Source organism: Mus pahari, chromosome 18 (assembly GCF_900095145.1).
Source record: "Mus pahari chromosome 18, PAHARI_EIJ_v1.1, whole genome shotgun sequence".
NCBI lineage: Eukaryota > Metazoa > Chordata > Mammalia > Rodentia > Muridae > Mus > Mus pahari.
In genome coordinates this window covers 2,170,742-2,176,698 of record NC_034607.1, presented here as the reverse complement: position 1 = coordinate 2,176,698, position 5,957 = coordinate 2,170,742, and positions in this window count along the sequence as shown.

Genomic DNA, 5,957 nt, shown 5'->3' with positions numbered 1-5,957 from the left:
TCCACACTGTCCTCACTGTCCTCACTCTCCTCTATCCACACTGTCCACACTGTCCTCACTGTCCGCACTGTCCACACTGTCCACACTGTCCACACTGTCCTCACTGTCCTCACTGTCCTCACTGTCCACACTGTCCACACTCCCCTCACTGTCCTCACTGTCCTCTATCCACCCTGTCCACACTGTCCTCACTGTCCACACTGTTCACACTGTTCACACTGTCCATACTGTCCCCATTGTCCCCCAGGGAAAACACTACTAGTGGTATCCAGGCTAAAGATCAGTATTCCAGACTCTCCTCTGTCCAAGACTCACTCTTGGGGTTTTATGCCACCTTATGTGAGACTGTGCTGCTGAAATTCTTTTAAGCATGTTACTCCAGTCTTTCCACTCACCAACTTCTGTCTGCACAGTTAGCATTAGGAAGGCATTGAGGCTTCTTATAAAACTCTAAGACTTTCCATCCATGCCAGCTGCAGCAGTGAGCTTAGGACACAATGCAGAAAACATAAAACATGGCCCTCCATTTCATCTGCCTGCAATAGGTGGACTCTGAAGAGGCACAGCCCCAGAGAATTCACCCCAGGATTACTTCTTGCTGCTGACACGCCTTTCCTGCTATTATTACACAGCCTAATGATTCCTGGTACCAGCCCACTCTATTGAGCAAATTTCCTACAGATCAACATGAAGATGAACTTTCTTGAATTAATGCTGTTTAGATGAATTAACGACTTTATAGCATCACTGATTTGGTTCAATTAAGTTTAGGAAGAAAGTTTAAGGAAATGGTTTTAGTTGTGCCCTCTCCTCATAGAATAGTAAGTAAAGGTTGTATAATAAGGAATACAATGAGAGTTCATAAGTTGCACTAAGACAAACAAGCTTGAAACAAATTTGTGATCCAGGAAAAACATTCATTCTAGGTCGGATCAAGGGTGAAGCCACAGGTGTGCTCTATGATAAAGCAAGGCCATGTGAAACTGTTGCTTTGAACTTATAATGAACTTATAGAATGAAACACTGCTTTGAGCTTACTATTGACATTCTTCTGTAACTCCCCTTTTGTCTATGAGGCAATTTCATAAAGAATTTTTGACTAAGAAGTTATAAATTGCCATAGAGAAGAAATAAAGTGTGGCTTTGGGGGCTGTGCCAAGTGTATATATGTTTATGTCTGTCTGTCTGTCTATGTGTATGTTCATACATAAATATAGGTATATGTGCATGTATATAAGTGTGCATGAACACTTGTGGAATTGATGAAACAGGTGGTCAGGCCCAACCAAAGTGTGTGTGTGTGTGTGTGTGTGTGTGTGTTGCAGATAATCTCCAACCCAATAAATCCATGCAAAAAACACACAACTCAGTTACAATATGTGTAAGCTATCTGTCTAGATTGGGCAGATCTACCACTATATTACTCTATTCCCCAGCTATGAGATCTCTTACTACCAGACCATGTGGTTCTGCTCCATCTTCCTTCCACCTCTTCTTCCCCTTCCTCCCTGTTCCCTACCCTTCCTCTACTCTCTCAAACCTCCAGCCCCGCTTCTCCCTTCCACTGCCCAATCACAGGCTCTAGCCTTTATTTGACCAGTTAAAATGGGGAGAAGGTTCACATGAAGTCACCTGAGTAAGTGATCCACTCCTCACTGGGGCAGCCCTTCCTGAGGAAGCAGAATCAACATCAGAATGCAGATAGTACCAGGGCAACCCACAACATGTGTGCTTGACTTTCTCCCTTTCTTCCTGAAGTGGAAACTCCAGGGTTCTTTGGAAATTGGTTGGGTGGTGTTTTGCTGAGGCAAACACATAAAGGAATGCTTTCCTGAAGTGAACACAGGTGAAAGACAAAGGCAGACTCGAGAAGGAACATTCTGTTGAAACAGACACAGGAGAGAGGATGTTCTGCTAAAGCAAGTATATGAAAGGATACATGATGAAAGATTCTTTGCTAATGGCACATTTGTATTGGTCTGCCTTACATTGCATAGTTGAACTTCATTTGTCTGGACTCCATCGTGAGAAATGCACCAAAAACCTTCTGATAGTGTGCTGCAGTTTCTTGCCACTTCTGCAGACATGGGCTGATTGGCAGAGTGATGTCAGCTGAGACAGACTCATATGTTGAGGCAAGACCTGTGGAGGGCATGGTGTTTGGAGGGTATAAATAGAACTTGATGGACAGGGACAGTGACTGAGCTAGGCTTGCTAGCTATCCGTGCAAAGCTTGTGTGTCTTGTGCCTTTACTGATCTTCGCTTTGCTGAGAGAGACACAGCCAAGAACTTCTCTGTCTGGCATCCCTCTGGGTCCCTCCTGCTGACTTGTGCCTTGCTGAGGCTGAGGCCTGGCTGTCTTTGCTAGGCTGTGTCCCCTCTGCTGATTCGTGCTGCTAACCAGACTTTACTGAACTGGAATGCTGGTCATCCATGAAGTGTTTGTGAGTGGATCGAGCTGCCGCTGCCTGCTAACCTGTGAACTGAACTGCCGATTTCCAGACAACACAGATGGGAGTTGCTCCAGAAAACCTTTCTAAACAGGTTCATTCCCCTCTCCCCCCATCCTCCATATCCTTTCTTTCCCACTACCTCTGGAGTGTATTTGGCTACAAGGGAGGTTAAAGTGCTTAAGAACCATCATTAAAAATAGGTGTATGAAAAAATGAAAGTTACACTTCCTTTTCTTTTCTCTCTGGCTCAGGAAGTGATAACGAACTCAGAGACACTCTCCTGGCCATCCAGAGGCCCTTGAGTCAGAGAGAAAAGGGCTCAGATATCTAAGGCTTTTTCTTAATCCTCTGCTTCTACCAGCAGAAGTTAAACTGCCAAGAACCAGTGGCTTTGGCCACAGAATAGCAAAGAGTTAAAGAAGGTAGAAATTGCAAAAAGTAAGCAGCTGAACTGGCAGATGTTCTACAACAGCCTGCTAAGCTAGGCCTAGTCCTAGAAGATTCTAGCCTCTGTACAATCTAATCTAGACCTAGAATGTTTTCAGCCTCTGAGACTCACTGTTGAATAGCTCACCCTTTCCTGTTCTTTCTGATCTCTAGCTGGCTGGTTCAACTCAGCTGTCCTGGCTCAAACTCGTCTCTAGGTTATTTATTCAATCTGGCTTTTCTTCTGGTCTCCATTCAAATTGTTCTCCACAAACTCTACTGTATTCCTGTACTGTACTCTCTTCCTGCGCTGTCTGTCTCTCCATTAAGTAGCTCCCCTTTCTTTCTTCTCATGAGAGTTGGGCATATTCTAACAAATCTTTCTCTGATTTGTCATTATTTTTCTACCATTCAATTAGTTATCACTTTCAAACATGGTTGCTTCCTTCCACAGTTTACTTTACTTTCTGTGGTGGTTTGAATATTCTTGGCCCAGGGAGTGGCACTATTAGGAGATGTGGCCTTGTTAGAGTAAATGTGGCCTTGTTGAGGAATTAAACTAAATTAACCCTAACTACCTGGGAGTCAGTCTCTCCTGGTTTTCTTTGGATCAAGACTTCCTTCTCCGCCGGGTTGTGTCCACATTGCCCCATGAAAATCAGGTGGAGCCAGGCGTGGTGGCGCACCCCTTTAATCCCAGCACTCAGGAGGCAGAGGCAGGCGAATTTCTGAGTTCTAGACCAGCCTGGTCTACAAAGTGAGTTCCAGGACAGCCAGGGCTATACAGAGAAACCCTGTCTTGGAAAAAAAAGAAAGAAAAGACAGAAAATAAAAAAGACTTCCTTCTCCAGGACCACATCTGCATAGACACTGCCATGCTTCCTGCTGTGATAATAATGGATGGAACCTCTGAAACTGTAAGCCAGCCCCAATGAAATGCTGTCCCTCATAAGTGCTGACTTGGTCATGGTGTCTCTTCACAACAATGGGAACCCAAACTAAGACACCTTCATTGCTGGGGATTAAAGGTAAGTACTAAAGGCGTGTCTGTGTTCCAGCCAGAGTGATTAAAAGTGCGTGCTAAGGGCTGAGCTACGTGGTAACTAGAAACTGATTCAAATATCTTGTAACATTATTCCCGTAGGAGAACGAGTGGAGGGCATAAAAACTAAAATACAGTCAAGTTTAGGATCTAATCTGTCCACTTAGGCACCTCGTAGTCTCCTTTCTATCTGGGCCAACTCCTTTTCTGCTTCAGCTGTTAATTTACATGAACTGTTTAAGTTGGAATCACCTTGCAAGGTTTGAAACTACTTAATACTTGAGTGGTTAATCCAATAGTAGGGCATAACCAGTTAATATCTCCTGATAATTTTTTAAATCTTTACGAGTTTTTAATTTATCTTTCTAATCTGAACCTTTTTTAGTTGTATTTTTGTTGACTGTGTTTAAATCCAAAATAATTTATAGAAATTCCTTCCTGTAATTTTTAGGTGTAATCTGTAGTGCCCAGTAAAGTAAAATCTTTCATGTTTCATTAAACAGTTTATCCTAAGGTATCTGTATCAACCAGTCAATAAAATATCAATGTATATTGTAGTAAATATCATTTGGGAGTTTCTACCTCACCTTAGATCATTTAGTTCCTAAATAAAAGACACAAAACCTTTATATTTATAATAAGCCTTAAAGCAGTAGAGCTGGGCAGATATCAACCCTCTGTGCTGTTTTGTCTATTTCCCTGTCAAAATCCGAGATATCGCTGCCCATGTTCCAACTAGACCACTCCTACTCCAACTGACTGGTCCAAATGGCCAAGCACTCCTGATCCACCTACCTCATGGTGCCTTCCTCTTTCCCCATCCCTTTCTTCTCTCCTTGTGGTCCCTGCTTCAGACCCCAAGCTTGAGAAACTTTTGTTCTACCCTTTCTCTTCTGCTCAGTCCAGGCTGTAAGCATCTTTATTGACCAATCAGGGATAACTTAGGGGGCAAGATTTACACAACATAAGGTGGTATACATGAGGATCTCCTAGTCAGAGGTAACCAGATCTTGGGGAACAGAATTTAGCATTTGAATATATCGCAGCAGCAGCAGCAGAACAGCTCACTATACATTTAATGGTAAATAATAGGAAATAGTCTACAGATTACTTCTAGCGGTTGTTACACAAAATATTGACATACATTGGACAATTTAACATTCTCTGAGAGAAAACATTCTACTGATATCTTTTCACAGGTTTAGTATTACCATACATGGGCACAATTAAAGCAGAACTTTCCCTGTCTTGTGCTTGCAAGGGAATAGATAATAATAATAATAATAATAATAATAATAATAATAATAAATTTTAATATTTTAAATCAATAACTATTATGGGCCAATCTCTGAATGTTTTGGAAAGTAAAGGAATTCAAGTCTGCAAGGAACCTATAAGCTAAATTACTTTATTTACAACTCTTAAATCTGTTAACATTCTCAATTTTCCAAATTTCCTTTATATTGCAAATACAGGAGAATTCCAAGGAATAGTAGACTCCATAATATGTTTAGCATCCAATTGTTCTTCCTCAAGTGCCTGTAAATTTTCTTTTGTTACGGTTCACTGGTCTATCTATGCAGGCTTATTGGTTAGCCAATTTAAAGGCAGGGCTGTTGGTATGTTAATAGCTGTAGCTCCTACTCTAAATTTGGAAAGTCAGTTCCTGCTTTGTCCTGCTTATGGACAACCTGTGATCATCCTTAATAATTTTTTCAATACTTTTTCCAGTAATATAACCCTTTTTTATTTTTTTTATTGTTATTATTATTTTCTTTATTTCATTTCAAATGCTATCCTGAAAGTTCCCTATACCGCCCCCCCCTGCCCCTGCTCCCCTACCCACCCACTCCCACTACTTGGCCCTGGCCTTCCCCTGTGCTGGGTCATATAAAGTTTGCAAGACCAAGGGGCCTCTCTTCCCAGTGATGGCCAATTAGGCCATCTTCTGCTACATATGCATCTAGAGATACAAGCTCGGGGGGTACTGGTTAGTTCATATTGTTGTTCCACCTACAGGGTTGCAGCCCCCTTC